Source organism: Telopea speciosissima, chromosome 11 (genome assembly GCF_018873765.1).
Source record: "Telopea speciosissima isolate NSW1024214 ecotype Mountain lineage chromosome 11, Tspe_v1, whole genome shotgun sequence".
Lineage (NCBI taxonomy): Eukaryota > Viridiplantae > Streptophyta > Magnoliopsida > Proteales > Proteaceae > Telopea > Telopea speciosissima.
Window position 1 is genome coordinate 19,376,674 of NC_057926.1, and position 23,077 is coordinate 19,399,750.

Below are 23,077 nucleotides of genomic sequence, written 5' to 3' on the forward strand. Positions count from 1 at the left end.
CTTATGCCACCTCACCTCCTTCCTAAAGCCCTTCCTTTCCCTCTAATAAGCCCACGGTTCCCATCTCCTAACCCCTCCATGATTTTCTCTTTTACATTTTTTTTTATTATTTATTTATTTCTTTTTTTTTTTCTATGCCACCTCACTTTTCCACCTCCCTTATCCTCTTTTACTTCTCTATTCTCTTTTCTCTTTCACGTGGTTTCCTATTATCTCTCTCTCCCATATCTTTATTCTATCTTATTTTATTTCATTTTTTTTTCCTATTTATCTCTTTCTCTTTTTCTTCCATCTCTCCTAAAATCTCTCCTCTCATACAAAGCTCCACGATTTTTAGAGGACATGATAGGTATTGTATTATTTGTTGAGTGAAAGCCTAGTCATCACTTTCTCTCTCCTCCAACTTTTCAAGGGCATTTTTAGAATTTTACTATGGATAGATTGCTTTTTGAGAAGATTCCCTCATCCTTGGAAGGTTGAAAAGTCAAAGATGCCTTGATCTCATTGGTTAGAGAAGACTCCTACAAAGAAAAGGAAGCACAAGTTTAGAATTAGAAAGTTACATTTTGAAAAATAGAAAATTTATGTAGCTAGGATTCTTATCTCTCTTAGTTTCTATTTTTTGCTATTTTTTCTTGGGGATCAAGTCTTATTGTAAAGGAAGGAGAAGGGAATATTCCCTTATTTCTGGATACTCTCTCCTTCTCTCTCTCCCCTCCACGTTTTTTAGAAGGACAGAGGCCCCAAAACCGTGGAGCCCCTCTCCCTCTTCCCTCTTCTCTCTTCTTCTCTCCCCTTTTCCCTATAAATACCCATAGCCTTGGGCTTGTAAACTTGTTCAATTCATTAGTGAAATTTCTTTTTCTCTTCTTCTAGTTTTTGGCTTTCTAAGTTCTAGTTTGATTTTATGATTTCAATTTCATGGTTGTAATGCTTTTGATTTATGCTTTAATTTTATGTCTTCAATTGGGTTATAATAATTTAATTCTAGTGAGAAGAGTTAGAGACTTGGAAGAGGAAGCCATGCAAGGATTGTTCAAGTGTTCAAGCTTCTTCAACTATATTCGTGTAGGGCTTAATTAATTCATGCACTTTCAACTTTGGTAGAAGGGAGTATCAAGTTCTTATTTTTATTTTTATGTTCTTCTTCTCAACCTCTTAATTCTTCTAGTTTCTAATTTCTTCTTCATATTCTCTACCTCTTTCTTCTTCTATTAGTTTTATTTTATTAGTATTCTCATCTCCATTATTCCCTCAATTCTATTAGGAATTTTCATTCTCCATGATTTTTATTTTCATTCTCATTCTCTATCTCTCTAATTCAATCATGCTTTTGGGAATTTTATTTTTTATTCACGGTTATTATCATGCATTATGTTAGGATCTTAATTTAATTATTTTTATTTTAATTTCAGATTTGGTAGCGTCATTTCAAGTGTGAGAAACAAGCAATTTCAATCGAGTTCAAGCCCCTTCGGGTTTTACATCTCTAATCTCTTAGTCTCATTCTCCCTCTCTCATCTCTTTCTTTTGTTTTTTTATGTGGTTGTGATGTGTGGCTGCAATTTATTTCTTCAAATCCACGTTAGTTTTGATAGGTTAGATGCTTATGTGTTAGGACGCCAATTCAATTCGCTAGATGCTTGTGAGTTAGGATGCGTTAATTTTCGTTAGTTTAATTAGTTTAATTTAACACTTTAATTTGATTCATTTTGCATTGTTTTAAAGTGAGTAAAATAGGGTGGCTTACATCTCCTTGAGTTCAATCCATAGCTATGATTGATCCGTACGCTTGCAGTAATTATTTTTTGCAAACAAGTTTTTGGCGCCGTTGCTGGGGAGATTATTAATCACTTTATTTTTTTGATTTTTAAGTAATTCAAAATGCTTTAATTTCTTCTCTTTCTCCTCTTCTTTTTCTATAAAAAAAAAAAGAGTTTTTGAAAACCTCATCTTGTTTCCCTTCTTTTTCAAAGACTGTGCCACCCAATCTAAAGTCCTTCATATGCCCAAGTCCAGCCTCTTCTGGTGTCCCTCATAGGATTAAGTTGCCTATGACGCTATATCTTGACTTGATTGGGTGGATTGGCATGTGACTTATTTTTGGAGGTGACCAACTTTGACAATAGGAAAGCGACATAGTGAGTGCTATTGGAAATAGAAACGTATAGTAGTCCTCCACTCTACATCAGAATCTACTTGGAGTCGTCCGTAGGTGGCTCATGAAGACTATACGGGTTCCCTTGCTGTCAACCTATATGGCAACCTTACAGCTTTGGAACCACTGTTTCGATTCTTGAGGGACAGATGCACTATCTACTTTGGACTTGGTGATTTTCTCTTCTAGTCTTTTATTTTCTTTAATTTTTCTAAAGGAGACCTCATATCTGTTCAGGTGGCTACGGTGTGGACTCGTGATTCAAGTAACCGTCTTATTAGAATACCACTTTCTCCACCACCTTTAACCCCACCTTTGACCATGGGTGACCAACAACCCAAGACTCTTAAGGATAGGTTCTACCCTGCTAGGGCTGCACAGCCCTCATGCATCAATCTGCCAGTTGGTACAGGGAACAACTATAAACTCAAGACCCACTTCATTAGTATGCTACCCCACTTCCATGGGATGGCTAATGAGGATGCCTATCTTTTCTTTAGAGAATTTGAGGAGGTCTGTGTTCTAATTAAGGTTCAAAATTTAACTGATGATGCAGTTAGGCTGAGGTTTATAAACTTTGCCTTGAAGGACCAAGCCAAGAAGTGGCTCTATGGACTGCCAGCAAATTCCATTAATACATGGGTTGAGTTCACCATTGTCTTGTTGAGAAAATTTTTTCCTCTTCACAAGACCAATAAGCTCAAGAGTGACATCCTCCAGTTTAGGCAGAAACCACATGAGTCATTCTCTAAATTCATGGAGAGATTCAAGGACCTCCTTTTAGAATGCCCTCACCATGGTATTGACTTGTGGCAGCTTTGCCAAATTATTTATGAGGGCATAGACTTTCAGACCAAGCAGCTTTTAGAATCTATGTGTCCTGTAGGCTTTACCTCTATTTCTAATGAGAATTAGGCCTGGACATTCTTAACCAACTTAGCTGAAAAGACTAGGGAGTGGGAATCTTCCCAAGAGGCTAAAAGGACCACTAAGGGGTATCTCATTGAGGGTGTTCCAACCAAAGAGGCCAAACTTGATAGCCTCATCAAGCCAACACCTTTGTGGGTAATTCCAACACTGAGAATGTGAGTGCTCTCTACCAAAATAATCCATACAGCAACACTTACAATCCAGGATGGAGAAATCACCCAAATTTCTCTTAGAATCAAGGAAACCAAGCAGGCCCATCCAACTTTCACAATCAAGGCCAGGTTGTTCTCCAAAGGCCCAACTTTGCACCACAAAATCAAGGTATGTCTCCTCACCCCTTCCCCCCTCGTCCTCACTTAGGACCCTCTATGAATTTTGCTAGGCCACCTCTCTTTGCACCTTATCAGCAACCCCCAGGGTTTACCAATACAGGAGAAGCAACAAGAATGAGTGAGATGGAAAACAAGATAGCCCTTCTCATGATAAGCCAAAATAATATGGAGAAATAACTCACCCAGCTTGTCACAATCCTGCATGAGAGGGAAACAGGGAAGTTACCTAGGCAACCTGAGCCAAATCATAGGCATCAGGTTCGTATTCAGTAAGGTACCCAAGCTCCTCCACTCAATGTTGCACAAGGCCAACAGCATCAAGGGCCCTCCAGCCAAGTAAATGTTGTATATGCTTTAAGGAGTGGCCGTGAGTATCAACAGGTTAGTACACCTCAATCTTTACCATCTCATACTCCTATTGACTCTCCCCCCTTCTGAAGAGGCCATTGTAGTGCCTTCTATTCCTGGTTCGTTTGATGAACCTGAAGATATTCTAGATGATTTGGTTGAGGAAACCAAAGATGATTCTGTTGAGGAAGTGAAAAGGATCACCCCTGAGAGAGTTTATACCCCACCTGCCCCATTCCCAAATAGGTTGATTAGTAATAAGTCTCCTTCTGTCGAGAAAATATTGGATGTTTTTAAGCAGGTTCAGGTGAATATTCCTTTATTGGATGCCATAGCCCAGGTCCCCTCTTATGCTAAAGTCCTCAAAGACTTAAGCACCCAAAAGCGGATCACCAATGTGCCCAAAAAGGCATTCTTGGCTGCTAACATTAGTTCTCTTATCTCACAGCCGGTAGTAGCCAAGCATAAGGACCCTGGAAGCCCCACCATCTCTTGTGCTATAGGCAATATCACTATTGATCATACCTTACTGGACCTTGGTGCAAGCGTGAACCTATTACCCTTTCATGTCTAACAACAGTTGGGAATGGGAGAGCTAAAACTGACTAGAATTACTCTTCAACTTGCAGACAGGTCAGTTAAAGTTTCTAAGGGGATGATTGAGGATGTCCTGTTAATGGTTGGAGAATTTATCTTTCCTGTGGATTTTATTATCTTAGACACCCAACCTACTGTCAATTTTAAGGACCAAATCCCAATCATATTGGGTAGACCCTTCCTTGCTACCAGTAATGCTTTGATCAATTGCAGGAATGGTCTCATGAAGCTATCTTTTGGCAATACTTCTATGGACTTTAATGTGTTTAGGTTGGGCAAGCAACCTGATATAGATGAAGAGGTACATATGCTTCAGGGATTTCCCAATGATGTTGACACTTTCTCTGAGATAGATTTTGATTCAAGATTTCAAGAATGTATGCATGAATTGGAAAGTGTTGATGATACCACCTTGTCTGAGGTCTAGAGCATCCAATCACCATTGGAGCCCCTTGGACCCCTATCCACCTCCATTCTTAAACCCTCTATTATTGAGCCCCCTATATTAGAGTTGAAAGCATTGCCCTCCAACCTCAAGTATGCCTTCTTAGGACATGATAACACTCTCCTTATAATTATTGCTTATGATTTGACTTCTATATAAGAAGAAGAGTTGATTAAGCTTCTAAAAGAACGTAAGAAAGCCATAGGTTGGACCATGTCAGACCTTAAAAGTATTAGCCCCTCCATTGTTCAACATCATATTCATCTAATGGAGAATGCCAAACCTTCTAGAGAACCCCAAAGGAGGACTAATCCTGTGATGAAAGAGACAATCAAGAAAGAGATCCTACAGTGCTTGAATCATGACATAATTTATTCTATTTTTGATAGCCAATGGGTGAGTCCTGTACAGGTTGTGCCAAAGAAAGGAGGAGTCATTGTAGTTGAGAATGCAAATAATGAATTGATTCCAATCCGTATCCAAACGGGATGGAGAGTGTGCATTGACTACATGAAATTGAATGCGGCAACTTGGAAGGACCACTTCCCCTTGCTTTTCCTTGCCTTTTATTGATCATATGTTAGAGAGACTAGCTGACCATGAATATTATTATTTTCTTGATGGATATACAGGCTATAATCAGATCCCTATTGCTTTGGAGGACCAACATAAGACCACATTCACGTGCCCTTATGGAAGCTTTGCTTACCGGCATGTGCCTTTTGGGCTTTGCAATGCCTCTACTACATTCTAAAGGTGCATGATGAGTATCTTTTCTGATATGGTAGAGCACTTCCTAGAGGTGTTTATGGATAATTTTTCTATTCACGGCTCTACCTTTTCTAATTGCTTGCATCACCTTTTTTTTTGTTCTTACAAGATGCATAAAAAAGAATTTGGTCTTGAATTGGGAGAAGTGCCACTTCATAGTGAAGTAAGGCATAGTTCTTGGTCACATTGTGTCCAAATATGGGATTTAGGTTGATAGATCTAAGGTGGACCTTATTGTCAATTTACCACCACCTAAGAGTGTGAAGGACATTAGATCTTTTCTTGGTCATATAGGTTTTTATAGAAGGTTTAACAAGGACTTTAGCAAGATAGCTTGACCTCTCCCTTCCCTTTTGACAAAGGACTGCCCATTTGATTTCTCCCCTGAGTGTCATAAGAGTTTTGAGCAATTGAAAAGAGCATTGACCTCAGCCCCCATTATTCAAGCTCCAAATTGGACAGTGCCATTTGAGCTTATGTGTGATGCCTCTGATTTTGCTATAGGGGCTGTTCTTAGGCAAAGAATCAACAAATTGCCCCATGTGATTTATTATGTAAGTAGGAATCTTGATGATGCATAGCTCAATTATACCAACACTGAAAAAGAATTTTTAGCTGTTGTATTTGTTTTAGAGAAGTTTAGGCCCTACTTGATTGGATCACATGTGATTGTTTATACTGACCATGCAGCTATCAAATATCTTGTGCAGAAGAAAGATGCTAAGGCTCGCCTCATTAGGTGGGTCCTCTTATTGCAAGAATTTGATCTTAAAATTAGGGATAAGAAAGGATGTGAAAATTTGGTTGCAGGCCATCTATCCCAGCTACCTAATTCCTTGACTGTTGATTGTCCAGTCAATGAGAACTTTCCTAATGAGTTTCCGATGGCAGTGTCTAGTGAACCTTGGTTTGCTGACATTGTTAATTATCTGGTTACAGGCGTGACACCTGGTCTACCCAAGATAAGAATTGTTTCTTTTCACTGTGAAGTATTTCTTTCGGGATGATCCTTATCTTTTTAAGACTTGTCCGGATCAAGTAATCTGGAGATGTGTTCCTAATCATGAGCAGCAATCTGTCTTATCTTTTTGCCATGATCAAGCTTGTGGAGGCCACTTTGGGCCCAATAAGACAGCGGCCAAGGTTTTGTAGTGTGGAATTTATTGGCCTACTCTTTTTAGAGACGCTTTTACTTATTTCAAGGCGTGTTCTTCATACCAATTTTTAGGATGTCTCACCAGGAGGAACATGATGCCCCTCAACCCAATTCTGATGGTTGAGGTGTTTGAAGTATGGGACATAGATTTCATGGGGCCTTTCCCTAATTCTTTTGGTAACTTGTACATATTACTTATTGTGGACTATATGTCCAAATGGATTGAGGCAGTTGCTTGTAAGATAATGACCATAAGGTGATTGTGAAATTTCTGAAGGAGAACATCTTCTCCCATTTTGGTACTCCCCGTGCTATCATTAGCGATTGGGGCAAACACTTTTGTAACCGTCCCTTTGAGACCCTCATGAGAAAATATGGTGTCATTCACAAGTTGGCCACACCCTACCATCCCCAGATTAGTGGTCAGGTTGAGGTTTTAAATAGGCAGATAAAGCAAATTCTTAAAAAAATCATCAAACCGAACCGCAAGGATTGGTCTAATAGGTTGGTAGATGCGTTGTGGGCCCATAGGACCACCTTCAAGATCGATCTTGATCAATCTCCGTACCGTCTGGTGCATGAAAAGGTGTGTCACTTATCTGTTGAGCTTGAGAACAAGGCCTTTTGGGCTATCAAAAAGCTTAACTTTGATCTACCCACTACAGGTGCCCATAGAAAACTCCAACTATCTGAGTTGGAAGAGCTTAGAAATGAGGCATATGAGAATGCCCGGATTTACAAGGCAAAAACCAAGGCTTTCCATGATAGGCATATTTTGAGAAAATCTTTTGAGGTAGGTCAGAAAGTTTTATTGTACAATTCTCGTTTGCACATCTTTCTAGGTAAGTTGCGCTCAAGATGGGATGACCCCTATATTGTTCAAACTGTTTATCCTCATGAGGCTGTTGAAATTGTCAATCCAAGTACAGGTACTACATTTAAGGTAAATGGCCAACGTTTGAAGCCATACATTGAGATGCCTACTCCAGTTGAGGAAGAGGTCATGGATCTCCATGAGCCTCTTTACCTTGAAGACTAATCTCCTGGTATGTATCTCCTCCCTTGTCCTTATTCATTCTTTTCTGCATGCATTGAGGACATTGCATGAATTAAGTGTGGGGGGTGTGTTGGACTTAATTGATGAAGTTTGTGAATTTTGATTGTGGCGGTAGTTTATTTTATGCATACGCTCTTTGATTGCGAAGCGAGAGAGAGAGGGAATTAGGTGTCCTAGCATGCGAAATAATAAAAAAATCCCTTTTCAAGGACGATAATTGGTATGTATCTGGTGAGAGGGACTAAATTCAAAAATATGAGCACTATTTCATGGCTAGATTCCTCTATGTATTTTATGGACCCTTTGATCTCTTGGCTAATAGTTGAGACTGTAGACACTGATTTTTGTCACCCCATAATTGGCGATGATGATAACGGGACATGGATGATGGGCGACGTATTTTCCCTCTTTCTGGACCCAAGATACCTGACCCATAAGCCCAAGAACCATTCTGAACATAAAATAGCCCATTTTAGGCCCAAAAATAAGGGAAGAAAGGTATTGCGCTCCCATGGCACCGTGGAGACATGTACCGGATTTCCACGGCGCCATAAGGGGGTGTGACATCAACTTGCTGACATCACCCACGACACCGTGGAAAAGTCTCCCACGATGCCATGGACATCTCCAAGGCGCCGTGGAGGACTTATCTGGCCCAAGGGAGAGGGGTCCCCTCCCCTATAAATAGGAGGGTCCCCCTACCCCAAAAAATAAGGAATTTCGGGTAGAGAGACCCTCCCCAAGGGATTCCCACCTTCTTTTCCTCATTTTTCATCTTCCTTCCTCCCCTTTCTCTTATGAGAGTGTGAGTGAGTGAAATTTTCCTGGTCGTGGATAGATCCTTCGATTATCCCTTCGAGCATAGAGCACTTCTGCTCCTAAGCATTGTTATCCCGTCAGTGTACGGATAGCAGTCAAAACCCCTTTATTCCAAATGTCATTTTGTCTATTTGCTCATCTTCAAACCACCTGAAAGAGTCGTTACTCTGCCCAGAAAGAATTGGCGTCAGTCCATTTGTTTATCTCCCCTGAGCCAAGGGAATACAACCGTACAGGTATAATTACTGCACTCTTGTTGATTCAATGTAGTCCTTTCATATTTCATCATTTTGGTCTGCATTTTTCGTATATGTAATGTAGTTTATTATGTCCTGGTTCAATTTATAACATCTGAATGTAGTTCATAATATCTCCCATCCCCGTAATAAAAGAGAGAGAACATTCGTCCTTCTATAGCATTTAAGACAGAGAGATCGGCTTCAGCCAGGCGAGGTGGGTGCCTAACACCTTCCCACACTCATAACCTGACCCCTTACCCGAACCTCTGGTCAGACCATAAGGAGTCACGTAGCCCAATTCTGTTCACAATGGATAGGGCTACACTTAATGGGTCCTAGGCCCTAACCCTAGGTGGCGACTTCACATTATGTTAGCATATTTTAATGCATGATCCCAATCCCCACTTATCAACATTATACATTGACATTATTATCCATATCAATAAGATACGGTCGTCAAGAAGAGGCTGAGGAAACCCTCGTCGGGAGCCCGGAGGACCACGGTACTTACAGTGGCGACTTCACTGGGGACAAAGTGAACAAATATCCACTCGAGGTCAAACTTTCTAAATAGACCCTACCAATAAATGACAAAATGTTCTCTCCAAACTCTTGTGTGAAAATAAAAAAAAATAACAATAAAATGTTTGTCTGGCTAACCCTTATGTGTTCTAACCGCATCATGCATAGTGCTCGAAGTGAAATCAAATGGTGAGGGTACTCCCTGTCGTGCCTTTGCCCCTGGGGAGGTGAGGCACGTCATACTAAGTACTCTGAGATCGGTTGATAGCCGCTTCCTGTACCACTCTCTTGCACACACACACTGCATGGGAACCCCTCTTACCCCTGTAGTTAGTCGTTGGACCTCATGAGTAGTCATGGGTAATTCACGGCGAAGCTACAGCCCTTGATATTTATTGTACGAGTATAGAATCACCAGCGAGGGTATTCACTAGTGTGCTGTGGAGTGCTTTCGCCACTCAAAAAAGGCACTAGCTCGATTACTCTGAGTTTGTGTGACCTATTCTCCAGGTATATCAAAAGAACCACGTGCCTACAATTCGCAACCACGAGCGATAGGTATATCGATTCTGTCAAGGGTGACCTTGTTCTGTCCTATGGAAGCCTACCCATTACATACATCATGTAGGAAAATAGACCATATACGATTTGGGTACGACACAAACTAACCTGGTTAGCTGTAAGAAACACCAAGTTTAGGGTCACTTGACGATTAACCTAGATTCAATACGGGATGCCACCAAAGGTAAGGAATTCCATAGTCATGCGATGGTCCCTCAAAGAAATATGGAAGTCCACTTCCATATGATGGAACCTTACATGTCCCTCAAAATAAGGGCATCTCATGTTGATCCCAGGCACAATCGTCAGTAACCTGATAACTAGGATTTTTCTTTTGTTTGTTTTTTATGTTGTGTTAAAAAATGCTTGGACAATGACGGCATTCGAAGCCCGCATTCAGAGAGGTCCAACTGAAACTCTAATGACAGCTTCGATTACTTGAGCCAAACAAAAATAAAATAAATGTTATAGAAATAAAAAAAATAAAAAAATTAATAATAATATAAAAAAAATGTATATATATATATATATATGATAAAACAAAAAAAAAGAAATAAAATAAAAAATATTTTGCTGAATAAGATTTTTTCCCTTCTTAGGACCTGAACTAGATCTTCTTCTCTTTTTCGTAGAAGCACAATTCCGCCCTTGCCCATCTGGATCCGACGCGGTGGAAGGCTGACTCAGGCCAGCCCACCATTCTTCTCAAGATCCTTGACGTCTTCTCATTCCTCTAGTTCATCAATTGAGATATCACTTGTGAGTAACATGGATCCTATGGAGGACCACTTGTCTGAAAGTCATGTCGAAAATCGAGTGGATAGGCTGCAAGCAGACATGGTCGAAATGTGGCAACTCATGGCACAACTAGTGCAGTCAATCAACGAACTGTCTAAGGGTGGATCTGTATCTGGGCCAATAGAGCAGGAAGTCCGAAAAACCAACTCCACGACCCCCAAAACTCCAATCACCATACTAGTAGAAGAAGGGGAGGACAGTCGCCCTCCGGACCCTCCTGAGACTGAAAGGGAGAAGAAGATGAGAGAAAAAGTAGTTGAACTGGAAGTGGTTGTCAAAGGCAAAGCCACAGAAAAAGATGAGGAAGACCTGGTGTTCTTTCCCGAAGGAAAAATCTCGAAAGATTTCAAGTGGAAATTGGACAAGTTCGATGGATCGGGAGATCCTAAGGCACACCTCAAGATTTTCACTACCATTGCCAGTTCATGGGGACTTTCTGAAAACCAAATGGGATAGGCGTTCTTGTATTCTTTGGCCGGATCTGCTTTGAGGTGGTTAACACAGCTCGATCACACTCAAACCCAGTCATGGGCCTCCGTGATTAAGGCATTCACTAAGCAATATTCATACAATACTGAGATGGATATTACCCAGAGAGAATTGAAGACCTTGAGGCAAGAACCAAGTGAAGAGTTCTCAAACTACATCATGTGGTTCAGGGAGAAGGCTGCAAAAATGTGGAACCGCCCTACTGAGGAGGAGCAGGTCGAGATATTGTTAGAAAATCTGTACGGGGAGTACCGTGAAAAGATATACTACCAACATATCAAGACATTTGATGCTCTTATGACGATTGGGAAGAAGATTGAAGACAAGATCTTCAAAGAAAGGCAGAATCAGGGTATGACCCATGAAGCCTCAGGAAGCTATTCGGCAAGGAAGAGTGCAAGAGCCAAAGGAGGAAATGCAGCAGGAACAAGCAACCAAGCGGCAGAAGTCCAGGTGGTAACCGCAGGATCCGCCCCTGTTGTGATCCAAACTGAACCCGAAGCACCTAAGAGGACTTTTAACTTTGGAGGGATGACACCATCGTTGTTATTCACCAAGCTCAAGAAGCAGGGAATGATCAATTCAGTTCCCCCTAGGCCTGTGGATTTGAGCAACCCACCTGCCTGGTATAAGCCCAATCAGTACTATCATTATCATGACCAACAAGGCCATCACACTGATAGATGCCTATTTCTTAAGCATCCGATTCAGGACTTGATTGACGAGGGAAAAATTGAACTTCAGAAGAAGCAGCCGCCAAATGTCACCACGAATCCTCTGCCCAATCATGGGGTAAATATGCTTCAAGAAGATGCTAAACATATAGATCATACTACTTTGATTCACCCAGTCGGGAAGACGAAACTAATGAAGGCACATGTCTATATAGCAATGTTGACCAAGAGACTTAAAGAGGAAAAAGAACCACAGACTCAATGGGAGATGTCTCAGGAAGTGGATCGACCCGATTCCCCTTTCTATCATCCAAAGTCAGAAGGTGCCACCTAGGTAGATTACTCGATGCCTCCAGGGAAAGTCGCACAACCACTGGTGAAAGGGACATATTCTCTGGAATCATATACAGGATCAGTAAATATGTTGCAGGAAGAAGCACCATTCCAAGATCCTACTACCCTGATCTAGCCCATTCCATGATATTTAGCGCAGGTTTGCATATATTGCGCCAGAACTAACTGTGATGGGAATGTCCGAACAGGCGAACAACCATATGATCCCTGCAGAGGTATAGCATCCATTAAGTGGCTCCGAAAATTGGATTTCTTGGAGTTTGGACTAGAAGGTCTCAAGTCAATGACGCCATTGTGCAAATATGGCCTCTCACCATTCAAAGTATGCCACTTGGTCCCTAAAGAAGAAGAGGGAAATGAAATCACCAGAGTCACACCCCAACTCCTCAAAGCATTCTCAGCACTAGCTATTGGTCAAGCTCTGTCAGAAGAAGTCTCTCTTATCTATATAGGGAGATATACTGACGACAACTTAGATGAGGTGGACGACCAAGAAATCCACAAGGAATGGATAGAGTATGCCGAGCAGAGTCCGACGATGGATAATGAAGGAGTGGTCGCAATGGATTGGGTGAATAACATCAGGAGCGACGATAACAGCGACCCAACCAATCTCATCCAGCCCGTATCATCAGATGAGGACGAAAGCAGGGATGACGAGGAGATATCCTCACCAGAAGTCCCCAAAAGTGATTGGACCGTGTCTAGAGAAGATTTTGAGCGTTGGAGCATGAGCATATTCTACCAGGTGGCAGATATATTGGATGTTTCCACCAATACTCAAGAGATCCTTTACAAGGCCACTCCTCTATTCCCAGACCTCGTGTGCAGCAATTTCGCAGCACGATGTGAGAAGTTGGTGATGCCAAATGAGAGTGATGTACTCGCTCGGACCCTCCACGAGCTGTAAAACATAACTTGGTTAGCCAATGCTTTAGCTCGGGACCTGTTTGGAACCCCTCCTGAAGATCTGGCCCTATATTTGGATTCATTCTCCTATCCAGACCCACCTCAAAGAAGTGAGACATGGGATGCATGGATCAATGATATCAGTCTCGGGGAATTTTATAGTAACCCCACCAGAGGCATCTTTCCTATGGACATTGATGATGAAAGGGAAGAGCAATTAGAAGAAGAACAATCATCTGAAGAAGATGAAAGTGAGCAAGAATGTGTACCAGAAGAATCTGATGATGAAGAGTCCGAAGGGGAAGAAGAAACAGAGGATGAGGAACCTTGGCAACCAAGGACGCGTCTGGAAAAGTATAAAAAATCTGCGGACCCGCACCATGGGCTTTGTCATTCCAGGTGAACAAGATCCATCGGGATGTAGACAAGATCCAGGAAATGCTTATGAGACTGGTGGTCTTGGATGATAAGTACCAAGAAGAGCTTCAACAGCTAGAACCCGTCAAAGAGCAGTGGTCACTCCCTCAAGTAATCCATCACTTGGAGAATTCTGTAAAGCTAACTTTAGCTCTGGCATAAGACCTATGTGGGACTCCTCCTTCGTCCCCAAATCAGGGCAACAAAGAATACCGTGCGTGGGCAAGAGCGCATGACGATTTCCATATGTGTCACATTAATGAGGAAGGAACGGTTAATGACCCAATAGGGAACATCCACCTAGTTATTTCAAGCCCTGAAGAGAGTTCTGAAAGTTCAGGTTCTCAAGGGGAAAGGAAGGATTGCAACTTCTACAAGTCATTGGCAGAAGCAAGAAAGATGTACCAAGCGGCTTTGGAAGCTTTTCACGCTGTTAGCCAATTGATACCGAAAGATTCTCACACAATCTAACAAGTGGCTAAGAAGTAAGAAACCCTATCAGGAATCCTAGATCAGGCCTAGAAGTCTATTGTGGCCTTGTCCAATGAGGGAGCTAAAATCCAAACTTGTCCCAAAGGTCCCTTTATCATTACTGATAGTGACGAGGAGGATGGTGACTTTTGTCCAGTCAAGTTGGTCATCAAAGGAAAAGAGTCAAAAGTTGCAGAAATTAGGAGTGGCCGAAACTTCAAGAAAAAGGATTTGACAGTGGAAAAATATTGGTCTAGCCAATCAACGGTGGTTGTTGAGCCAGAAAACCTAGTACTAGACCAATTGAAGAAGGCCCAAGCCAACATCTCAATCTGGGGATTACTAATGGCATCACCAACCCACTGAGAAGCTGTTTTGAAAGCTCTCACCAAGGTTCAAGTGCCTATAGAAATGGGACCTAAAGAATTATCTCACATAGTGGGGGCCACTTATGCCATTTAGTCGCTCTTTTTCTCAGAAGAGGACTTACCCCGGGGAGGAAAGAATCACAATCGGACACTCTACATTACCATGGAATGTAATAAGAATCAGGTTCCCCAGGTTCTGATAGATAATGGGTTTGCCCTCAATGTAATGCCTCTCAAAGTAGCAAGATGCATGGGTTTATCTCTAGACAAGATGAAGTCATCCAGTCAAACCATCTGGGCATACGACAATTCCAGGAGGGAGGTAATTGGGATTCTTACCACCAATGTCAAGATCGGGCCAGCCCACTTTATCATAGACTTCTAAGTCATCGACATTCAAGCATCCTTCAATATGTTGCTTGGAAGACCATGGCTGCATTCAACAAGAGCCTTAGCATAAAGTCTTCACCAGAAGTTGAAGTTCATACATGACCAGAAAGTGATCACCATCTTTGAAGACCCAGAAATGGTGCACACTTTGGCCAACATCGAAGTAGGTGGTTCACCCTCACAGGAAGTACAATTGAGTGGGTTTGAAATTGGCCACATTTGCACTACCTCTGCAAGTGAAGAAGATTGGAGTCTAGGAAAATTCCCGATGATATGGAGCAAGGCCTCTATAAAGATCATGAAAAAGATGAAGTACTTCCCAGGACTGAGGTTAGGAAAAAACCAACAAGGGATACCAGCATTCCCAGAAATACAGGCCAATGCTAATCATTGTGGATTATGGTTTAACCTGAAGGACCCAAAGAAGAAAGCCGCATGATGGAAGAACAATGCAGCGAATGGTACGCCGTACTTCAAGACTCTGAACGGGTACTTCGTGAAAGAGGGAGAAGACTTCCCTTACTGTGGAAATCAAGAACCATGGTTCAATCGAGAGCAGGGGAACGTCTACCAGGACTTGAAATATTCTTTGAAAATGAAGTGGATTGGGTGGCCATGGAATTGGATCAAGCTAGCAAGAAAGAAGCTCAAGGAGATCATGGGATCGGCGAGCTGTTCGAAGTGGCGGTGATCATTAAAGAAGAGGAAGAAGGACCAACACCACATCTTCTCATACAACCTCTCCAAGGATCCATAGCAAATTGGGAAAGAATGATGGAAGATTTCTGTATTAATGAATCTGAAGTTATAACCAGCTCTAGCATAGTTCTGTCTAAGTCTATCCCTGAGTCTGTATCTGAGTCCCGTGGAAAAGTCCAGTCTATTGGGTCTGTCTGTACTCTTCCCTTTATCATGAATGAAATTGTTGATTCTGAGTATGCTTCTTCTTCTTCTTCTTCTTCCTATTCTTCAGATAATGATAATGTCCTGGAACATCGTCACCTGTTAGAACAATTGGAGCAAAGAATAGCTCAACCCGTCCGAGAGGACACCCATCCCATAAATATAGGGACCGACCAATGCCCTCGAATGATAAAAATTTGTTCTTCTCTCAATGATGATGAAACATCCCAAATGATCTCTCTCCTCAAGGAATTTGAGGAAGTCTTCACCTGGTCCTACAAGGATATGCCCGGCATTGATCCAAAGATTGTGCAACATGAATTACCAACATATCCGGATGCTCGCCCAGTCAAGCAAAAGTTAAGGAGAATGCGGCCAGAATAGAGTGAGAAGATCAGGGAAGAAGTCATCAAGCAGTGGAATGCAGGATTTCTCCAAGTAACCCAGTACCCTCAGTGGTTATCCAATACTGTCCCAGTCCCTAAGAAAGATGAGAAGGTCAGGATGTGTGTGGATTTTCGTGACCTAAACAGGGTCAGCCCTAAGGATGATTTTCCGTTACCCCACATTGACATTTTGGTGGACAATACTGCAGGCCATGCTCTGCTATCCTTCATGGATGGTTTCTCAGGATATAACCAAATCAGTATGTGCCCAAAGGACAGGGAGAAGACTGCCTTCACCACACCGTGGGGAACATTTTGTTACAAAGTGATGCCTTTTGGATTGAAAAATGCTGGGGCAACATATCAAAGAGCGGACACGGCTATCCTACAGGACATGATACACAAAGAGGTAGAGGTGTATGTCGATGATATGATAGTCAAATCTATTGACTGACAGGGCCATCTTGCAGCCCTCAGAAAATTCTTCGAAAGACTCAAAGAATACAAGCTAAGGCTGAACCCTCAGAAATGTATGTTTGGGGCTAAAGCAGGAAAACTGTTGGGATTTCTTGTCAGCGAAAGAGGAATAGAAGTAGACCCTGACAAGATGAAGGCCATCACAGAAATGCCACCACCCCGGACAGAAAAAGAGGTACGAGGGTTCTTCGGCCACATCCAGTACATCAGCAGGTTCTTGTCTCGATTGACGTCCACTTGTGAACCTATCTTCAAACTCCTAAGGAAGAAAGAGCCAAAAGAGTGGAATGAGAAATGCCAAGATGCCTTTATGAAAATCAAAGAGTATCTACTCTCTCCTCCTATACTTGTCCCCCCAGTGCTCGGTGAACCTTTGCTCCTATATTTGTCAGTAGGAGAAACAGCGGTCGGATCAATGATGGCCCAAGTTGGTAAGGCGGATGGAGAAGAACACGCGATTTACTATGTGAGTAGGAAAATGTTGGAGTATAAAACTCGATATGCTCCTGTGGAGAAAACCTGCACGTCCCTAGTTTGGGTAACTAAGCGTCTAAGGCTTTACATGGTATTACATCCCGTCAAGTTGATCTCGCGAATGGATCCAATTAAGTACCTTTTTGAGAAACCAACATTGACAGGGAGGATGGCTAGGTGGCTGTTGCTATTATCAGAATTTGACATAACTTATGTCAATCAAAAATCTGTGAAAGGGCAAGCAATCTCTGACCATCTGGCAGCATTTCCCTCAGAAGTTGATTCCCGAGCAACAGATGACCTTTTCCCAGATGAAGATTTGCACTCTATAGAAGTGGAACCAAATGAAATGTGGCAATTGTACTTTGATGGAGCAGTCAACCAAAAAGGATTTGGCTTAGGGGTATTACTGATAACCCCAGATGATTTTTACTTGCCGATGGCCTTCCGATTAGAATTCAGTTGCACCAATAACATAGCAGAGTATGAAGCTTGTGCTATTGGGTTAGAAATGGCTTTGTCTGTAGGGGTGGACAAAATTAAAGTTTACGGAGATTCCTCCATTGTGATCTGTCAAACACAAGGAAAGTGGAAGACTAAGGATGAGAAGTTAAAGCCCTACCAAGTTTATTTGGAGCAACTGATCCAATGCTTCAAGGAAGTCTCTTTTGAGTATCTACCCAGGGATTGCAATCGGTTCGCTGACGCTTTGGCCACTTTGGCATCCATGGTAGAATGTGATACTCAGGATAAGATCCAGACATTCCTAATAGAATGGAGGAGCCGCCCAACATATGGAGAACCAGTCAATGCACTCACCGAGGATGGAAGGCCTTGGCATGCTCCCGTGATTGATTACATCAAGGAAATGACGTATCCTGAAGAGTTTTCAAAAAGAGAGAAGAGGCATTTACGAAAATATGCTACTCAATTCATCCTCCAAGGAAACTTGTTGTACAAAAGGTCTTATGATGGTATCCAACTATTATGTGTAGATGAGGATCAGGCTCAAACCATTATGGAAAAAATCCATCAAGGAATATGTGGACCACACATGAATGCAAGGATGTTGGCCAAGAAAATTCTCAGGATGGGATATTATTGGGCTACTATAGAAGCTGAGTGTGCCGCCTTCGTCAGGCAATGCTATAAATGCCAGATATTTATGAATATTATCCACATTCCTCCAACAGAGCTACACTCGTTGAATGGCCCTTGGCCATTTTCTACTTGGGGAATCGATGTAGTAGGCAAAATAACCCCAAAAGCTTCTAATGGACACCAATTCGTGTTAGTCGCCATCGACTATTTCACAAAGTGGGTAGAAGCTCAGTCTTATACAATCTTGACCTCAGCTAAAGTGGCAAAATTCATAAGGGAGAATATCATCTGTAGATACGGTGTCCCCCAGCAATTGATTTTCGATCAAGGCTTGCATTTTTTAGGAAAAGTAGAAGAACTCTGTAACCGATTTGGCATTAAGAGGCATAAGTCTACTACTTATCGGCCACAGACTAATGGAGCGGTAGAAGTAGCCAACAAAAATATGAAGGTCATATTGCAAAAGATGGCAGATACACATAATGACTGGGCAGAGAAACTTCCACTAGCCTTATGGGCATATCGAACATCTATCCGAACCTCTACTGAAGCTACCCCTTATTCTTTGGAATATGGGACAGAAGCTGTATTGCCAGTAGAAATTCAAGTCCCTGCTCTTCGAGTCTTACTCGATAGTCAATTGCCAGAAGAGGAATGGGTAAGGGCTAGATACGAAGAGCTCAATCTCCTAGATGAGAAAAGGATGAAGGTCATGGACAATCTCAAGAAATATCAGCAAAGAATGGCTAGGGCATTCAATAAGAGTTCCGCACTCGAAGCATTGAACAAGGAGATTTGGTCCTTAGAGAGCAACGAGCTCCAGTTCACGACCCAAGAGGAAAATTCTGACCCAATTGGAGTGTACCTTACAAGGTCAAGACCATATTGCCAGGACAGGCGGTCCAACTCTCTGATCTTGACGGAGAAGATCTTCGGGGATTGGTCAACATGGACCAGCTAAAAAAGTATTTCGTCTAAAATATGTTAACCATTTGAACTACATTCGACCTGATTCCTCTAAAGGGATACGTAGGCAACTCGATGTATTCGGGTACGGTCTCATAAAAAAAACCAAAGAAAAAAAAAGAAAAAGAGAGGGCATTGTGTTGGTTTCCTCCCATAAAGTTCTGCTAGCCGGCGTCCCTTGCACATATGGATAAATCTTGCCATTTGGCCTTCTGTTCCTTGACCTAGCTTAGGCGTAGAGTCATCTAGAGCTGGTTATTAACAAAGGATTTATTCATTCTATGTCGTAAAATGCTAACCCGATCCTTGATGCAGGTAACATGAGAGGACAAAAGAAAGAAGGGCTCGATGAATAGTTGAACCAGTGGACTCTCCGGATGAATGTAGACGAGCCTACACTTCTAGAAGATCACCATCTAACAGTACTCGGAAGAATCGGTTGCTTCAAACTCCATCATAACTTGTTAAGGGAAGTGTCAAAGTGCTGGAATCCCCACTTACATGCATTCTACTTCGAAAAAGTCTGGCTGGCTCCGAGCATTGAAGAATTCTGGGCTTGCATGATGGCACCCCCCCCGAGGAAAATTGTTCCTCCCAATCATGAAGAAAGAACAGTTTTTCAAAGATTTGGAAGATTTTTTCATGAATAAGAAGGAGGTGAAGCAAGTTCTCAATTATGGCAAGGTGGATGCATTGAAAGTTATGAAGATCTTCAACAACAATAGGTTTGAAGAGGAAGGACAGATCAGATGCAGAAAGCGGGCATACTTATTCGGTATGATTGGAAGGTACTTGTTAGCATCTCCAGGAAGAGGCATGTCTCCAATAATTACGGAAGTAGTTAAGCAGATTGAAGGAGGATGCGACATCGCTCCCACCATTTTAACAGAAACATACAAAGGGTTCGATACCATAAGTCAATCTCAGAAATATGGAACAGACTTCTTTCATGAATCCCCGGCACTGTTCCAAATGTGGTTGATGGAAAAATTGAAGTTGGTAGCACCAATTCCGTGTCCTCACCTCTGACCCATGCATTATCAACTAAAAAGGGAAAAGTCAGAATTCCACAAGATCCAAGACTGGAAGAAGTATTTGGAAGAAAGAGATGTTCAAGAAATCCAATGGAACTACCCCTGGATGAAGACCGAGGTAGAAAAACCAAAAACACCTGGGTGCAATTATGTGAGATTCATGGGTCTGACTCACACCAGTTTTTATATCCCTTCCTTAGTATCTCCAAGGCAGGAACAACCCAAGTTGAAGAATTTCAAAACTCCAGAGATGTTGACACAAGAAGTGGTGATTCTGTGATCCGAAAGATGTTGTAAATGAGTGATATCAATTCAATGTTCCTATCTCTATTTGTTTTTCTGTCCTTTATCAGTTTCTCTGTCCTTTCTCATGTAATGGAACCATTTGTCAATGGAATTTGTGCTTCTAAAAAAAAAGGGGGGGATTGAGTCATGTGTGCATTCCAAAGAAGGAAGTATCCAATGAATTCATAAACAACTTGTTTATATATACAACAAAAAAAAAAGAATAAAGCATACATAAAAATCACAGTAGTATCTATACAAAGAATAAACAAATAAACCAAAAAAGGAAAAGAGAAGGAAGAGTAAATATACATAGTTGTGACAATATTTCCAAAAAAAAAAGAGAGAGAAAGAATACAAAAAAAGAGAGAGGGGTCACGACTTAGGAGAGTAATCGTCGACATCCAAGCCTCCCCCCTCACCACTTTGAGACATCCTCAGAGCATCTCTCTCAACCTTGGTTTGGGCCAAGTTACCCTGTAGCTTCCTAATCGTGAGCCGCATCCTCTCAGTCTCTCTCCGATAATGGTTCAGATCAGTCCTCTAAAAAAAAAGAGGAGCAAAAAATTGAACAATCGAGAGATAAGTGTCATGAAGAAAGATGAACAAGAGAAGAAAAAGGAAGAATATTACCAGCTGGTGGGTCGCATCCACACGAGAGATGATCATCTCATCCATGCTCACCATCATACGCCTCATATCAGCGTATCGGCTCGCGTCCACCTAGGCATAATATTCATTCAAGATGTCAAGGACTTGAAAAATAATAAGTAAATATCAAGAAAGCCAGATATGCTTACCCCATCATAAGGGAGGAAGGCCCAGGTCAGCATCTACAGTGCGAGGGGGCGGTAAGATGACCTCGACCATCTCAGGCTCGTGGTGACGAATGAACCACGAGTGATACCCCAGGATGTGGTCATCTGGACCAGCAATTTGCATGGCTGGGACCCCTCCAGAAGGCCCAACGCCTGACTCTGCCTCCACTGCTTGAGAGGCGCGGGATGAACTCCCACCACCATAAACCCCCAGAACTACAGGGCGGTCTGGGAACTGTCAAGAAAAAAAAGCAGAGCAAAACGGGAGTTAGCTTTCTACTGAGTAAATAAAAGAGTGAAAGATAGGGTAAATCTCACCTGAGGCCCCTCTCGGGTCAAGGGGACGCAAATGGTCTCCCGATGTAGGAAGGTGGTATAGTCCATATCGACTAACACCAGCCCAGTCCCGGGCTCACCTACCCTCCAGTGCTCGATCTCCTCCCGATCCATCAAGGCCGGCTCATGGACCCTAGTAGGAGGAGGACACGGCACTAAATGAGCCTCGAACCACTGCAGGGACACTCGTTCTCCCAAATAGAAAGAGAACCCCCAAGGACCCTCGAAGAGAACCCGAAGGGAGGAAAGAGCCGAGGCCCTAGCAAATAGGTCCGGCTTTGTAATAAACTCCTCCAGATATGGGCAGAGGGCACGCTGCCAAGGAGAGGAATGTTGTCAGCCCAAAAAAAAAAAAAGGGGGAGGGAATATAATGTAAAAAATAAATAAAAAAAGAAGAAGAGGCCAAGTATGGAAGTACCTCATCAAGCTGTATCTCGTTCAAGAGGCCGCGTATGGACTCAAGGTCCTTATGGCGGCCACTCCTGAGTAAATGGGACTTACTCCATCGTGTAGTCCCAGGAAAGGTGGTTCCGGGGTCACGCCCAACTCTGAAAGTGGGGACCCGAAACCGTAGGATCTTGTAGCTCCATGTCTGTAATAGGTAATTGAGTTAACAAAGCAAAAGATAATGAAATAATAGAATCAAATAAAAAAAAGAGAGAGAAAAGGAAAAGCCAAGAGAGGCAACCTACCCAAAGGACATAGCAGCATCCGATGAGGTTCGGTGACCCCACAACCAAGTAATCCATCATATCAAGGAAGTAGGCGTACGCCGAACCACCCCAATCATAGCCCACGGCTAGATCAAAGTCCTCAAGGAAACGGACGAAGGTGGCATCGGTTGTCACCGTCCCCGTCATGTTGCTAAATACGACCTCTGCCAGCAAATATAGGAGGAAGCATTTAGCCTGCTGGTCGAGCAGCTCGGAGGGTGACTGGTATGTCACGACCCTATCATCCCAGTAACTCCTCAAGACTGTTGTGGGGATGTCTCTACTGGTGGCTGAGATCCCCAAGTAACGCTTGTAGTACTCCAGGCGCTCTGTCCGCTCCGTCGAGGCTATAATCCTCTCCTCCGGAGTAAAACTCACGGGTACCCCTCCAAAGGGTAACCCAGTGATCATGTAGAAATCAAGAGGGGTGACCGTCGCCTCACCAAAAGGAAGGTGAAACGTGTGGGTGCTCTGCCACCACCTCTCCACCAAAGCCCTGACCATTGGTTGTCCAGCTCTCGAGCCAAAGATGCGACAATATGACCAGGCCTGGTCCGACTCACTCTAGTCCATACCTCTGGGCAGAGAAATCTGTACCACCCTGCGATGTTCTCCAGCCCACAATACTTCTTAGGCGAAGGGAGGGCTTTGCCCTATAAACAAAAAAAGAAATTGTTAGTCAGCGCAATAATCAAATGAGCAAAAAAAAGAGAAGAAAGAAGAAGTAGAGACTAAGAGGTGAAAACTCATTTGCGTGTCACTTGGTGCCTAAGATGGT

At 42.5% G+C, this 23,077-nt stretch overlaps 1 non-coding gene across 1 annotated transcript; it reads right to left on the bottom strand.

The window, feature by feature from the left end:
- Window positions 1-2,854: 2,854 nt before the first annotated feature.
- Window positions 2,855-2,961, bottom strand: LOC122646941. Its single transcript, XR_006330742.1, has one exon. It is a non-coding gene; the product is annotated as a small nucleolar RNA R71 (small nucleolar RNA).
- Between the last annotated feature and the right edge of the window lie 20,116 nt (window positions 2,962-23,077).